The sequence below is a fragment of the Salvelinus sp. IW2-2015 genome, unplaced genomic scaffold (assembly GCF_002910315.2).
Source record: "Salvelinus sp. IW2-2015 unplaced genomic scaffold, ASM291031v2 Un_scaffold3272, whole genome shotgun sequence".
NCBI lineage: Eukaryota > Metazoa > Chordata > Actinopteri > Salmoniformes > Salmonidae > Salvelinus > Salvelinus sp. IW2-2015.
The window spans coordinates 17,278-34,554 of NW_019944557.1; positions in this window are offsets into that span (position 1 = coordinate 17,278).

Below are 17,277 nucleotides of genomic sequence, written 5' to 3' on the forward strand. Positions count from 1 at the left end.
CAGCCAGATCAACAGTCAGATCAACAGTCAGATCAACAGTCAGATCAACAGTCAGATCAACAGTCAGATCAACAGTATACGTAATAGTATCATCCACATATAGATGAAGTTTACTATTTAACAGATTGACCAATGTGTTTATATAAATAGTGAAGAGAACATGTCCCAAAATCTACCTTTATGTATGTCAAGACATTCTGACTTATCCCCATTAATCACAATGGCCTGAGTTCTGTCATTAAGATTATCATGAAATCAACAAGGGCCTCCAGAGCTCAGGCTTATTGAGGACAACTTATTAAAATAAAATAGCATGATCAACAGTATCAAAAACTTTTGAAAGGCCCACAAACAAAGCAGCACATTTCATTTTAGTGTCTAAAGCATTGACAAGATCATTAACCACTAAAGTGGTTGCTTCTAATAGTGCTATCCCCAGGCCTAAACCCTGATTGGATGCCCAGGCCTAAACCCTGATTGGATGNCCTGATTGGATGCCCAGGCCTAAACCCTGATTGGATGCCCAGGCCTAAACCCTGATTGGATGCCCAGGCCTAAACCCTGATTGGATGCCCAGGCCGAAACCCTGATTGTTGAACATTCAACATACATCTCAGACAAAAAAAAGAACAAAGTTGTACATTTACCAAGAATCTTAACTAGAAAAGAAAGCCCTGAAATGGGGTGATAGTTATTAACATCACTACTATCCCACTCTTATAGAGAGGCAGAACAAGAGCTGCTTTCCATTCTTTTGAAATATTTACTGATAAAGTTAAATAAATAAAAAATGGTGGGTTTTTGAGCCAACAATGATGGGCACTGCACACTTAAGTAGACCAGGATCCAATGGGCCAACCCCTCTGGATGTCTTGTTGTCTACTGCTAGCAAAGCATCCAGGACCTCTTTCTCTGTAAATAGCTGTACTTTCATCATTCATCAAGGTTTCCSCTGTCAGCATCCAGGACCTCTTTCTCTGTAAATAGCTGTACTTTCATCATTCATCAAGGTTTCCCCTGTCAGCATCCAGCCCAGTTTCATTGTAAATAGAATTAGTTCTTTCAAAGAGATAAATAAAATGGTAATTAAACTCATCAACGATGGCATTTTTTCCCATAATGAGGCCAGTGTTTGATTTAATTTGTTGTTGCAGATAGTAGGAAGTAGAACCCTTCAGGGATTTGACAGTTTTCCAGAATTTAGCCGGGTTTCCATTACAAGCAGTTACATAAATCAGATTCAGGCCTTTCTGATTTGTCTTACACAATGTTTATAATTTTACCTTTATTTAATACTAACTTTGTTGTGTAGTAAGATTTTTATTTTATTTATTTCACCTTTATTTAACCAGGTTGGCCAGTTGAGAACAAGTTCTCATTTACAACTGCGACCTGGCCAAGATAAAGCAAAGCAGTGACACAAACAACAACAGAGTTACACATGGAATAAACACTAACACAGTCAATAACACAATATAAAAATCTATATACAGTGTGTGCAAATGTAGTAAGATTAGGGAGGTAAGGCAATAAATAGGCCATAGTGCCGAAATAATTACAATTTAGCATTAACACTGGGGTGATAGACGTGCAGAAGATGAATTTGCAAGTAGAGATACTGGTGTGCAAAGGAGCAAGAGGAGAGTCTACAGTCTAACCAGACACCTAGGTATTTGTAGTTGTCCACATATTCTAAGTCAGAACTGTCCAGAGTAGTGACGCTAGACGGGCAGGCAGGTACAGGCAGCGACCGGTTGAAGAGCATGCATTTAGTTTTACTTGCATTTAAGAGCAGTTGGAGGCCACGGAAGGAGTGTTGTATGGCGTTGAAACTCGTTCTGAGGTTTTTTAGCACAGTGTCCAAAGAAGAGCCAGATGTATACAGAATGGTGTCGTCTGCGTAGAGGTGGATCAGAGAATCAACATCAGCAAGAGCGACATCATTGATGTATACAGAGAAAAGAGTCGTCCCGAGGATTGAACCCTGTGGCACCCCCATAGAGAGTGCCAGAGGTCCGGACAACAGGCCCTCCGATTTGACACACTGAGCTCTATTTGAGAAGTAGTTAGTGAACCAGGCGAGGCAATCACTTGAGAAACCAAGGCTGTTGAGTCTGCCGATAAGAATGCGGTGATTGACAGAGTCGAAAGCCTTGGCCAGGTCGATGAAGACGGCTGCAAAGTATTGTCTTTTATCGATGGTGGTTATGATATCGTTTAGGACCTTGAGCGTGGCTGAGGTGCACCCATGACCAGCTCGGAAACCAGATTGCATAGCGGAGAAGGTAAGGTGGGATTCGAAATGGTCAGTGATCTGTTTGTTAACTTGGCTGTCGAAGACTTTAGAAAGGCAGGGTAGGATAGATATAGGTCTGTAGCAGTTTGGGTCCCTTTGAAGAGGGGGATGACCGAGGCAGCTTCCCAATCTTTAGGGATCTCAGACGATACGCAAGAGAGGTTGAACAGGCAAGTAATAGGGGTTGCAACAATTGCGGCAGATAATTTTAGAAAGAGAGGGTCCAGATTGTCTAGCACAGCTGATTTGTAGGGGTCCAGACTTTGCAGCTCTTTCAGAACATCAGCTATCTGGATTTGGGTGAAGAAGAAATGGTGGAGGCTTGGGCAAGTTGCTGTGGGGATTGCATAGCTGTTCACCAGGTTAGGGGTAGCCAGGTGGAAAGAATGGCTAGCCGTAGAAAAATGCTTATTGAAATCTTCGATTATCGTAGATTTATCGGTGGTGACAGTGTTTCCTAGCCTCAGTGCAGTGGGCAGCTGGGAAGAGGTGCTCTTACTCTCCATGGACTTTACAGTGTCCCAGAACTTTTGAGTTTGTGCTACAGGATGCACATTTCTGTTTGAAAAAGCTAGCCTTTGCATATTGGTTCCTAACTTCCCTGAAAAGTTGCATATCGCGGGGGCTATTCGATGCTAATGCAGTACGCCACAGGATGTTTTTGTGCTGGTCAAGGGCAGTCAAGTCTGGATTGAACCAAGGGTTATATCTGTTCTTAGTTCAATTTTTTATTTGAATGGGGCATACTTATTTAAGATGGTGAGGAAAGCATTTGCTTTTTAAATCAATGATTCCTCAGTTGCTTAAAAGCTTGCCAGTCCTGGCCTAAGCCTGTGTTCCTGGCCTTGACCCAAGCATCATCTCTTTTATGAATGACTTCTGATAATTCCAGAGTGTACCAGACATTCAATCTACCTTTAACCCTTAGTTTTTTGAAGGGAGCATGATTATCCACAAAGCTAAATCAGCTGAAATACAATCAAGAGCACTAAAATAAAGATTGTGTAAACAAGAGCCTGTTCACTGAAGTTTTTAAAGGTCCTCTTAGTGACAACACAAGGATAAGGCGTTTGTATTCTCACATCTCTTACACAAACAACTGGGCAATGGTCACTAATGTTTTGGGCAAAGWCCTCAGTAGAAACATTTCTGAGTTGTGTTCGTTAAAATAAGATCAGAGGTTACTTTGAATATTCTCTAGAGTTGGGCCGTGTAGGCTTTTTTTAGGCTGGGTTTCTGGACAGCACTTTGAGATATCAGCTGATGTAAGAAGGGCTATATAAATACATTTGATTTGCTTAGTCACCAGCTGGGTTAGGGTTAGATCATTACATCATTTCGAGTGGGAAACATAGGCTTCAGACAATCATAYTGTAGGTCACCCAGGATAATAACTTCTGATTTAGTAAAAGAAAAACTAGTTAATTCCTTGAGTTAGCCGAAGGGACGACGGTAGACCCCTCCAACGTTTCTGGATACATTGCTCCCCAGACAAATGCTTAAAGATAGCAGCTCAAATTTGTGGATTTCAGAAAAGAGAACAGACTCCACTACCCTGTCTGTCAGCTTTGAATACATTATAACCCTCTATATTAAATATCAGAGTCCAGAATGTCCCCTGAGATCCAAGTTTCAGTCAATACCAGGTTCGTCTGCATAGCCCAGACCTTGATGTAATCCAGTTTAGGAAGTAAGCTCCTAATGTTCAGATGAATCAAGTTCTTTACGAAATCACACGGTGAGTCACATGGCGTCTACAACTCAAACAAGCTACGTTCAATAAGCGGTTGCAGGGCCTGTCTGATGGTTGATATTGATATAGCTGGTATCTCTATAAGATTGCATATAACTGCACCATTTGGTCTATCCCTATTAGTAAAAGAGGAAGGAGTAGAAATTGGAATGACTTTTCCAAGCTTAGCACCATAGGGCCTGAGGGTGATGCCGATGTCAATATGGGAAACCCAGAGTAAACAGTGCTGGAATGTTATAAACTGACTTACATGAGCTTTGGTTGCCATCGTGCAACAGCCCAAGCCCTCAATGCGATTTGAAAACCGATGGGGTATTCAAGTTTATGGAATTCAAATTTGAACTAATAGTATTGGGTGAGCAGACCAGAGGCTTTCTCTTTTGAGCTAACAATAGCAGATCTAAGAGTAGAGTTCAAACGAATGAGTAGAAGATTACAAGTGACAACACCCCTGGCAGACAACAGTACGACAATAACGCTTAGAGGATGGGAGGGATTACCTGAGAGCAGCTTGGTCCGTCTGAGTCAATATTTTAACGCGGCCTTGAAATGTGAAGAGAAGGTCCAGGCTCCTAGATGGTTTGGGTGTCCATCTCTGTAGAGCTCTGCATACTGATCTGAGATCTGTTACCCTGAGTGGAGCAGTCTAATATCCCATTACCCCTCAACGTCCAGGTAAACAACATACTGATCTGAGATCTGTTACCCTGAGTGAGCAGTCTATATCCCATTACCCTCAACGACCAGGTAAACAACGTACTGATCTGAGATCTGTTACCCTGAGTGGAGCAGTCTAATATCCCATTACCCCTCAACGACCAGGTAAACAACTACTGATCTGAGATCTGTTACCCTGAGTGAAGCAGTCTAATATTCCATTACCCTCAACGACCAGGTAACAACGTACTGATCTGAGATCTGTTACCCTGAGTGGAGCAGTCTAATATTCCATTACCCCTCAACGACCAGGTAAACAACGTACTGATCTGAGATTGTTACCCTGAGTGGAGCAGTCTAATATTCCATTACCCTCAACGACCAGGTAAACAACGTACTGATCTGAGATCTGTTACCCTGAGTGGAGCAGTCTAATATTCCATTACCCCTCAACGACCAGGTAAACAACGTAGATATACAGAACGTCAACAACACCGAGAAAGACTGAACAATATATAAGATACAGGTCAGACAGTGTCTTCAGAAAGTATTCACAACCCTTCACTGTTTCCACATTTTGGACGGATTTAAAATTTATTCAATTGTAGATTTTTCTTTGTCACTGGCCACACACACACACACACACACACACACACAATGTCAAAGTAGAATTATGTTTGACATTTTTACAAATGAATAAAAACATTTTATGATTAAATGTCTTGAGTCAATAAGTATTCAACCCCTTTGTTATGTCAAACCTAAATAAGTTCAGGAGTAAAAATGTGCATAACAAGTCACATAATAAGTTGCATGGACTCACTCTGTGTGTAATAATAGTGTTTAACATGATTTATGAATGACAACCTCATCTCTGTACCTCACACATACAATTATCTGTAAGGTCCCTCAGTCMTGCAGTGAATTTCAAACACCGATTCAACCACAAAGACCAGGGAGGTATTCCAATGCCTCGCAAAGAAGAGCACCTATTGGTAGATGGGTACAAATGTAAAAGTAAGACATTCAATGTCTCTTTGAGTATTGTGAAGTTATTAATTACACTTTAGATGGCGTATCAATACACCCAGTTGTGTATCAATACACCCAGTTGCCGGAGAGTAAGGAAACTGCTCAGGGATTTCACCATTAGGCCAATGGTAACTTTAAAACAGTTACAGAGTTTAATGACTGAGATAAGAGAAAACTGACGATGGAGCAAAAACATTGTACACTGAAAATATAAACATGTAAAGTGTCGGTCCCATGTTTCATGAGCTAAAATAAAAAGATCCCAGTAATACGCATATGCACAACAAGCTTATTTCGCTCCAATTTTGTACACTAATTTGTTTACATCCCTGTTAGTTAGCATTTGTCCTTTGCCAATATTATCCATCCACCTGACAGGTGTGGCATATCAATAAGCTGATTAAACAGCATGATCATTACACAGGTGCACCTTGTGCTGGGGACAATAAAGGGGACAGGGAGATATCTAGTCAGTTGTACATCTGAATGTATTCAACTGAAATATGTCTTCAGCATTTAACCCAACCCCTCTGAATCAGAGAGGTGTGGGATAAAAGGCCACTGAAATGCACAATTTTGTCACAAAACGCAATGCCACATCAGGAATGTTGTGAATTTCTTTACCATAAGCCAACGTTGTTTTCGAGAACAGACCACATAATTGGCATTGTGTGGGCGAGTGGTTTGCGGATGTCAACGTTGTGAACAGAGTGCCTCATGGTGGTTATGGTATGGGCAGGCATAAACTACGGACAATGAACACAATTGCATTTTATCAATGGCAATTTGAACAGAGATCTTTTTTTTGGAGGGGGGGGGACTTTTTACCCCTTTTTCGCCCCAATTTTGTGAGATCCAAATTGGTAGTTACAGTCTTGTCCCATCGCTGCAACTCCCATACAGACTCAGGAGAAACGAAGATCGAGAGCTATGCGTCCTCCAAAACACAACCCTGCCAAACCACACTGCTTCTTGACACTGCTCGCTTAACCCGGAAGCCAGCCGCACCAATGTGTCAGAGGAAACACCGTACACCTGGCGACCGTGTCAGCGTGCACTGCGCCCGGCCCGCCACAAGGAGTCGCTAGAGCGCGATGGGACAAGAACATCCCGGCCGGCCAAACCCTCTCCTAACTCGGACGATGCTGGGCCAATTGTTCACCGCCTCATGGGTCTCCTGGTTGCGGCCAGCTGCGACACAGCCTGGGATCGAACCCGGGTCTGTAGTGATGCCTCAAGCACTTCGATGCAGTGCCTTAGACTGCTGCGCTACTCGGGAGGCCCGAATGCACAGAGATACAGTGATGAGATCCTGAGGCCCATTGTCGTGTTATTCACTTGCCGATATAACATGTTTCAGCATGATACTGCACGGCCCCATGTCACAAGGATCTGCACACAAGCTAAAAATGTCACAGTTATCACCAATATCCAGCAACTTCACACAACCATTGAAGATGAGTGGGACAACATTCCACAGGCCATAATCAACAGCCTGATCAACTCTACTGTCACACCCTGATCAGTTTCACCTGTCCTTGTTGTTGTCTCCACCCCTCCAGGTGTCGCTTGTTGTCCCTGGTGTATATTTCCCTGTGTTTCCTGTCTCTCTGTGCCAGTTCGTCTTGTATGTTCCAAGTCAACCAGCTCCTGCCTTTTTCTATTCTCTTTTACTAGTCCTCTCGGTTTTGACCCTTGCCTGTTTTCTGGACTCTGTACCCGCCTGCCTGACCATTCTGCCTGCCCTCGAGCCTGTCTGCCACACTGTACCTCCTGGACTCTGACCTGGTTTTGACCTTTTGCCTGTCCACGACCATTCTCTTGCCTACCCCTTTTGAATGTAATAAATATCAAAGACTCAAACCATCTGCCTACCATGTCTGCATCTGGGTCTTGCCTTGTGCCTTATACTCTACAGTTTGTGAAGGAGATGTGCCGCGCTGCACGAGGCAAATGGTGGTCACACCAGATACCGACTGGTTTTCTGATCCACGCCCCTATACATTTTTTTAAAGGTATCTGTGACCAACAGATGCATATCTGTATTCCCAGTAACGTGAAATCCATAGATTATGGCCTAATGAATTTATTCAAATTGACTGATTCCTTATATGAACTATAACTCAGTCAAATCTTTGAAATTGTTGCATGTTGCGTTTATATTTTTGGTCAATCTAGGTACTCCACAATAATAACCTAATTGACAGAGTGAGAAGGAAGCCTGTATAGAATAAATATGTGGCAAAGCAATGAACTTTTTGTCCTGTGTCGTGTTTGGGGCAAATCCAATKCATCACATTACTGAGTACCACTACATATCTTCCTGCATAGTGGTGGCTGCATCACGGTATGGGTATGCTTGTCATCGGCAAGGGCTAGGGAGTTTTTTAGGATAAAAAGAAATGGAAGAGAGAAGCACAGGCAAAATCCTAGAGGAAAACCTGGTTGTCTGCTTTCCACCAGATAATGGGAGATGAAGTCACCCTTCACTAGGACAATAACCTAAAACACAAGGCCAAATATACACAAGTTGCTTACCAAGATGACATTGAATGCTCCTGAGTGGCCTAGTTACAGTTGACTTAAATCAAATAGAAAATCTATGGCAAAACCTGACTTCTATATGTGGCCGTCATGGAAAATATATTTATTGACCAGTGGTTACTTAATCTGCGTTACTGAAGCAAAACTGCAGGAGCAGTGAAAACCGTGCTTCTAGACCAGAACCCTGGCCCTCGGGTAATACCGTTTAATAGCTGGGATACGGTTATTAACCATCTCTAAGTTTATGGAGGACCATTTCTGATCTGATGTTTATTTTTTTTATTATTTATGGTTGTCTAGCAATGATCAACAACCAATTTGACAGAGCTTGAAGAGTTTAAAGAATAAAAATGGCAAATATTGTACAATCCAGGTGTCCAAAGCTCTTAGAGACTTTCCCAGAAAGACTCACAGCTGTAATCACTGCCAAAGGTGATTCTAACCTGTATTGACGCAGGGGTGTGAATACTTATGTAAGTTAGACATCTGTATTTCATTTTCAATAAATGTGCAAATGTTCTGAAACCATGTTTATACTGTCATGAAGGGGTATTGTGTGTAGATGGGTGAGAAATACTGTCTGAAGGCTCTGTATGTTTTACCTCTCAACTAAATGTTGCCTAGAAATACTGGATGATAGGACCCTGCATGCCTTCCAAAACTATCCCAGATTAATACTTTATCTCTGCATTTAATCTCCTTAAAAAGCCTTTATCCACCAACGCAATTGATACATCCCAAATGGCACCCTATTCCCTATATAGTGCACTACTTTAGATCAGGGCCCTATTCCCTATATAGTGCACTACTTTAGACCAGGGCCCTATTCCCTATATAGTGCACTACTTTAGACCAGGGCCCTATTCCCCTATATAAGTGCACTACTTTAGACGCAGGGAACCTAGTTCCTATGTAGGGGCACTACTTTAGACCAGGGCCCTATTACCTATGTAGAGCACTACTATAGACCAGAGCTCTATGGGACTATATAGGGACTAGGGTGCCGAGAGCTCTATGGCGACTACTTTAGGTGAGCGACTATGGGTTAGGGACAGGGTGCCAGAGCCCTATGGGACTATATAGGGACTATGGTGCCAGAGCCCTATGGGGACTATATAGGGAATAGGGTACCAGAGCTCTTTGGGACTATATAGGGACTATGGTGCCAGAGCCATAGTAGAACGACATCCGGTTGGCATTACATGTCCGGTAGTAGAACCACATCCGGTTGGCATTACATGTCCGGTAGTAGAACACATCCGGTTGGCTTTACATGTCCGGTAGTAGAACCACATCCGGTTGGCATTACATGTCCGGTAGTAGAACGACATCCGGTTGGCATTACATGTCCGGTAGCAGAGAACGACATCCGGTTGGAATTACATGTCCGGTAGTAAGAACGACATCCGGTTGGCATTACATGTCGGTAGTAGAACACATCCGGTTGGCATTGCAATGTCCGGTAGTAGAACGACATCCGGTTGGCATTGCATGTCCGGTAGTAGAACGACATCCGGTTGGCATTACATGTCCGGTAGTAGAACGACATCCGGTTGGCATTGCATGTCCGGTAGTAGAACGACATCCGGTTGGCTTTACATGTCCGGTAGCAGAACGAACATCCGGTTGGCTTTACATGTCCGGTAGTAGAACGACATCCGGTTGGGCATTACATGTCCGGTAGTAGAACGACATCCGGTTGGCATTACATGTCCGGTAGTAGAACGACATCCGGTTGGCATTACATGTCGGTAGTAGAACGACAATCCGGTTGGCATTACATGTCCGGTAGTAGAACCACATCGGTTGGCATTACATGTCCGGTAGTAGAACGACATCCGGTTGGCATTACATGTCCGGTAGTAGAACCACATCCGGTTGGCATTACATGTCCGGTAGTAGAACCACATCCGGTTGGCTTTACATGTCGGTAGTAGAACCACATCCGGTTGGCATTACATGTCCGGTAGTAAACGACCATCCGGTTGGCATTACATGTCCGGTAGCAGAACGACATCCGGTTGGAATTACATGTCCGGTAGTAGAACGACATCCGGTTGGCATGCATGTCCGGTAGTAGAACCACATCCGGTTGGCATTACATGTCCGGTAGTAGAACCACATCCGGTTGGCATTGCATGTCCGGCAGTAGAACCACATCCGGTTGGCATTACATGTCCGGTAGTAGAACGACATCCGGTTGGCATTACATGTCGCGGTAGTAGAACGACATCCGGTTGGCATTACATGTCCGGTAGTAGAATGACATCCGGTTGGCATTGCATGTCCGGTAGTAGAACGACATCCGGTTGGAATTACATGTCCGGTAGTAGAACGACATCCGGTTGGCATTACATGTCCGGTAGCAGAACCACCATCCGGTTGGCTTTACATGTCCGGTAGTAGAACGACATCCGGTTGGCATTGCATGTCCGGTAGTAGAACGACATCCGGTTGGCATTGCATGTCGGTAGTAGAACGAACATCCGGTTTGGCATTTACATGTCCGGTAGTAGAACGACATCGCGTTGGCATTACATGTCCGGTAGTAAGACACTCCCGGTTGGATTGCATGTCGCGTAGTAGAACGACATCCGGTTGGCATTACATGTCCGGTAGTAGAACACATCCGGTTGGCTTATGCATGTCGGTAGTAGAACCAATCCGGTTGGCCATTACATGTCCGGTAGTAGAACGACATCCGGTTGGCATTACATGTCCGGTAGTAGAACGACATCCGGTTGGCATTCATGTCCGGTAGTAGAACCACATCCGGTTGGCATTACATGTCCGGGTAGTAGAACGACATCCGGTTGGCATTGCATGTCCGGTATAGAGAACCAAACATCCGGTTGGCATTACATGTCCGGTAGTAGAACGACATCCGGTTGGCATTACATGTCCGGTAGTAGAACGACATCCGGGTTGGCATTACATGTCCGGTAGTAGAACGACATCCGGTTGGCATTGCATGTCCGGTAGTAAAAACCAATCGTTGGAACATTCATGTTCCGGTAGTAGAACGACATCCGGTTGGCATTCATGTCCGGTAGTAGAACGACAATCCGGTTGGCATTACATGTCCGGATAGTAGAGACCACCATCCCCGGTTGGCATTACATGTCCGGTAGTAGAAACGCATCCGTTGGCATTCAGTGTCCGGTAGTAGAACGAACAATCCGGTTGGCATTATGTCCGGTAGTAGAACCACATCCGGTTTGGCATTACATGTCGGCGGTAGTAGAAACCGACATCCGGTTTGGCATTACCATGTCCGGTAGTAGAACCACATCCGGTTGGGCATTACATGTCCGGTAGTAGAACACATCCGGTTGGCATTCATGTCCGGTAGTAGAACCATCCGGTTGGCATTACATGTCCGGTAGTAGAACGACATCCGGTTGGCATTTCATGTCCGGTAGTAGAACGACATCCGGTTGGCATTACATGTCCGGTAGTAGAACGACAATCCGGTTTTGGCATTACATGTCCGGTAGTAGAACGACATCCGGTTGGCATTGGCATGTCCGGTAGTAGAACACATCCGGTTGGCATTACATGTCCGGTAGTAGAACGACATCCGGTTGGCATTGCAGTCCGGTAGTAGAACACATCCGGTTGGCATACATGTCCGGTAGTAAGAACCGACATCCGGTTGGCATTACATGTCCGGTAGTAGAACATCCGGTTGGATTACATGTCCGGTAGTAGCGACATCCGGTTGGCATTCCATGTCCGGTAGTAGAACGACATCCGGTTGGCATTAATGTCCGGTAGTAGAACGACATCCGGTTGGCATTGCATGTCCGGTAGTAGAACCACATCCGGTTGGCATTACATGTCCGGTAGTAGAACCACATCCGGTTGGCATTACATGTCCGGTAGTAGAACGACATCCGGTTGGCATTAACATGTCGGTAGTAGAACGACATCCGTTTGGCATTGCATGTTCCGGTAGTAAGAAACCACATCCGGTTGGCATTACATGTCCGGTAGTAAGAACCACATCCGGTTGGCTAACATGTCCGGTAGTAGAACACATCCGGTTGGCATTACATGTCCGGTAGTAACCATGCGGTTGAATTGACATGTCCGGTTAGAGAACGACATCCGGTTGGCATTACATGTCCGGTAGTAGAACCACATCCGGTTGCCATTGCAATGTCCGGTAGTGAGGAACGACAATCCGTTGGCATTGCATGTCCGGTAGTAGAACGACATCCGGTTGGCATTACATATGTCCGGTAGTAGAACGACATCCGGTGGCATTCATGTCCGGTAGTAGAACGACATCCGGTTGGCTTTACATGTCCGGTATGCAGAACGACATCCGGTTGGCTGACATGTCCGGTAGTAGAACGACATCCGGTTGGCATAATGCCGGTAGTGAGAACGGACATCCGGTTGGCATTACATGTCCCGGTAGTAGAAACGACATCCGGTTGGCAATTACATGTCCGGTAGTAAGATACACATCCGGTTGGCATTACATGTCCGGTAGTAGAACCAACATCCGGTTGGCATTACATGTCCGGTAGGTAGAAACCACAATCCCGTTGGCATTACATGTCCGGTAGTAGAACCACATCCGGTGGCATTTACATGTCCGGTAGTAAGACCACATCGGTTGCTTTTACATGTCCGGTAGTAGATACGACATCCGGTTGCATTACATGTCCGGTGTAGACGACATTCCGGTTGCATTACATGTCCGGTAGAGAACGACATCCGTTGGAGATACATGTCTGGTAGTAGAACACATATCCGGTTGGCATACATGTCCGGTAGTAGAACCACATCCGGTTTGGCATTACATTCCGGTAGTAGAACGCACATCCGGTTTGGCTTACATGTCCGGTAGTAGAACGACATCCGGTTGCATTACATGTCCGGTAGTAGAACGACATCCGGTTGCGCATTGCATGTCCGGCAGCAGAACCACATCCGGTTGGCATTCCATGTCCGGATAGAGACACACATCCGGTTGCATTGACATGTTCGGTAGTAAGAAGACATCCGGTTGGCATTGACATGTCCGGTAGTTATAGAACGACATCCGGGGCTGATTACATGTCGCGGTAGTAGAAACGACATCCGGTTGGCATTACATGTCCGGTTACGAAACATCCGGTTGCTTGTACATGTCCGGTAGTAGAACGACATCGGTGGCAATCCATGTCGGTAGTTTAGAACGACATCCGGTTGGAATTACATTCGGTAGAGTAAAACCACATCCGGTGGGCTTAACCATGTCGGTAGTAGAACGACATCCGGTTGGCATTGACATGCGTGTGAGAACGACATCCGGTTGGCATTTGCATGTGCCGGTAGTTAGAACGACATCGGTTGGCATTACATGTCCGGTAGTAGAAACCACATCCGGTGGCTTGCATGTCCGGTAGTAGAACCAAATACGGTTTGGCAATTACATGTCGCGGTAGTAGAACGACATCCGGTTGGCATACATGTCCGGTAGTAAGAAACTGACATCCGGTTGGCATTGGCATGTCCGGTAGTAGAAACGCACATCCGGTTTGGCATTAACATTGTCCCGGGTAGTAGAACGAACATCTCGGTTTGGCATTTGCATGTCCGTGATTGTAGAACCACATTCCGGTTGGCATTACATGTCCGGTAGTAGTAACGACATCGGTTGGCATTACATGTCGCGGTAGTAGATACGACATCCGGTTTGGCATTACATGTTCCGGTAGTAACCACATCCGGTTGGCTTTTGCATGTCCGTAAGTAGAACCACATCCGGTTGGCAATTGCATGTCCGGTAGTAGAACCACTCGGATTGGCAATTAAACATGTCCGGTAGTAGAAGAACATCCGGTTGCATTAATGTCCGGTAGTAGAACCACATCCGGTTTGCATTAGCATGTCCGGTAGTAGAACGACCATCCCGGTTGGCATTGCCATGTCCGCGTAGTAGAACCAACATCCGGTTGGCAATTACAATGTCCGGTAGAGAACGACATCCGGTTGTGCCATTGCATGTCCGGTAGTAGAACGAACATCCGGTTGGCATTACACTTCCGGTAAGTAGAACCACAAATCCGGTTGGCATTACAATGTCCGGTAAGTAGAAACGACATCCGGTTTGGCATTACATGCCGGTAGTAGAACGCATCGGTTGGGCATTGCATGTCCCGGTAGTAGAACCACATCCCGGTTGGCATTAACATGTCCGGTAGTAGAACCACAATCCGCGTTGGCATTACATGTCCGGTAGTAGAACCACAATCCGGTTTGGCATTACGATGTTACGACACCGTGCATACTTGTCGTAGTTTAGAACCAATCCCGTTTGGCATTACATGTCGGTAGTAGAACCACATCCGTTGGCATTAACATTCCCGGTAGTAGAAGCGACATCCGGTTGGCATTAACATGGTCCAGGTACGTAGAACGACATCCGGTTGGAAATTGCATGTCCGGAGTAGAAGCGACATCCGGTTGGCATTACTTCGAGTGAACCTCGGCGGTCCGAGTAGAACGACATCGGTTGGCATTACATGTCCGGTAGTAGAACGACATCGACGGTTGGCATACATTCGTCGGGTAGTTAGACGACAAATCCGCTTGGCATTGACATTCCGGTAGTAGAAACGCACAATCCGGTTGGCTTACATGTCCCGGTAGCTAGAACGACATCCGGTTGGCGTTACATGTCCGGTAGTTAGAAACCACATCCGGTTGGCATTACCATGTCGGTAGTAGAACCAACATCCGGTTTGGCCATTAGCATGCCGGTAGTAGAACCAACATCCGTTGCATTACATGTCCGTAGAGTAGAACGAACATCCGGGTTGGCAATTACATGTCCGGTAGTAAACCACATCCGTTGGCATTACCATGTCCGGTAGTATCTTATAGTAGGATAGACGACATCCGGTTGGCGAATTACATGTCCGGTAGTAGACCACATCCGGTTTGCATTAACATGTCCGGTAGTAGAACACAATCCGGTTGATTGTGCATGTCGGTAGTAGAACCACATCCGGTTGCAATTACATGTCGCGGTTAGTAGAAACGACATCCGGTTGGCATTACATGCGCTACAGAACGACCCGGTTGAATTCAGTCCCTAGAGACGACATCCGGTTTGGCATTGCATGTCCGTAGTAGAACCACAATCCGTGTGGCATTCATGTCCGGTAGTAGAACCACAATCCGGTTGGCATTGCATGTCGGTAGTAAGAACAACACATCCGGTGGCATTACGTGTCCGGTAGTAGAACGCGATCCGGTTGGCTATTCAGTGTCCGGTAGGTAGAACGACATCCGGTTGGCATCTACGATTCCGGGTAAGTAGAATGACAATCCGGTTGGCATTGCATGTCCGGTTAGTTAGAACGCACATCGAGTTGATTGCATTGTCCGGTAGTAGAACGAAATCGGTGATCATGTCGTAGCAGTCCACATGGTTGGGCCTTTAGCATGTCCGGTAGTAGAACGCACATCCGGTTGGCATTGCATGTCCCGGTAAGTTTAAGATATACGGACTACTCTCGGTTGGTCATTTGCATGTCCGGTAGTAGAAAGACAATTCCGTGTTGGCATCACTGTAGATAATTACTGTTATCCGGCGTTAAGCTAAGATACCAGTTCAGTCCCGGTGGTCATTACGAAAACATGTCCGGACGTTAAGTGGGTTGCGCAAACGACAATTCTCGGTGCATAGTTTGGCAACTATTACATGTCCGGGTAGTGAGATAACGACATCCGGTTGGCCCAATTAAGCAACATGTCCTGGTAGTTAGAACGACATCCGTCTGTGTGGCATTTACATTCAGTCCGGGTGTAAGAGACCGTCAGCCCATCACACGGTTTGGGCGATTACCAGTGTCCGGTGTTAGTAGACGACACCAATACCGGAGGTTGCATTAACATTCCGGGTAGTGTTGTAAGAAAACCACATGCGGTTTGGTCATTACAGTTCCGGCGGGTAGTAGAGACCGACAGTCGGTTGGCATGTACATGTCCGGTAGCAGTACGACTCCGTTTGGCTATTAATGTCCGGTAGTCGAGACCACGATCAGAAGATCCATGCCGGTTTGGCAGTTACAGGTGTCCGCGCGATCGGCATAGAAGAGGACGACATTGACTGTCTGGGAGGGCGGGCGTGTTTGGCATTGCAATGTGCTCCGGTTAGTAGAAGACGCAGATCGCAGGACGGGGTTGGCATTCATGTTCCGGTAGTAGAATGACATCCGGTTGGAATTCTATGCACCATTAACAACTTCCAACTAAATCAAAACAGATTAAATATATTCACAATTATCAGGTCTAATGCTGAGCTTTGCCATCTAACCAAGTGGTTTGTGAATGTGAACAGGGTTCAGGAACTACAGTTATTACACAGAGGGTAATATAGAGACTGCGTGCAAGATGTCCGACCGTTGTTTTCAAGGTAATCTACTCACGTTGGCCAAGTCATGGACCGTCTATATCCGTGTTGCTGCCTGTTTATACAGACCAACATCACATGTGCACTAGCAGTCACAACGTTATCACGTCATACAAGAACACGGCAGACAGTGGATGAATATAAAATTGTAATATCTTTGGCTGTGAGTGCAAAAAAGATATATATATATAATTTGCCTCATCAACTATTTGAATAATTCAATGGATGTTTTGTGCACAAAGGTGATTACTAAAGTGTTTTATTAGGAGTTTTCAAATCTGACTTTTATATATGGCCGTCATGGAAAATATATTTATTGGCCAGTGGTTACTTAAACTGCAGGAGCAGTGAAAACCGTGCTTCTAGACCAGAACCCTGGCCCTCGGGTAATACCGTTTAATAGCTGGGATACGGTTATTAACCATCTCTAAGTTTATGGAGGACCATTTCTGATCTGGTTGTGTCATGATCTGATGTTTATTTTGTGTTATTCATCCTTTATTTATAACAAGGCAAGTCAGTTAAGAACAAATTCTTATTTACAAAGACGGCCTACACCGGCCAAACTCAGACGACGCT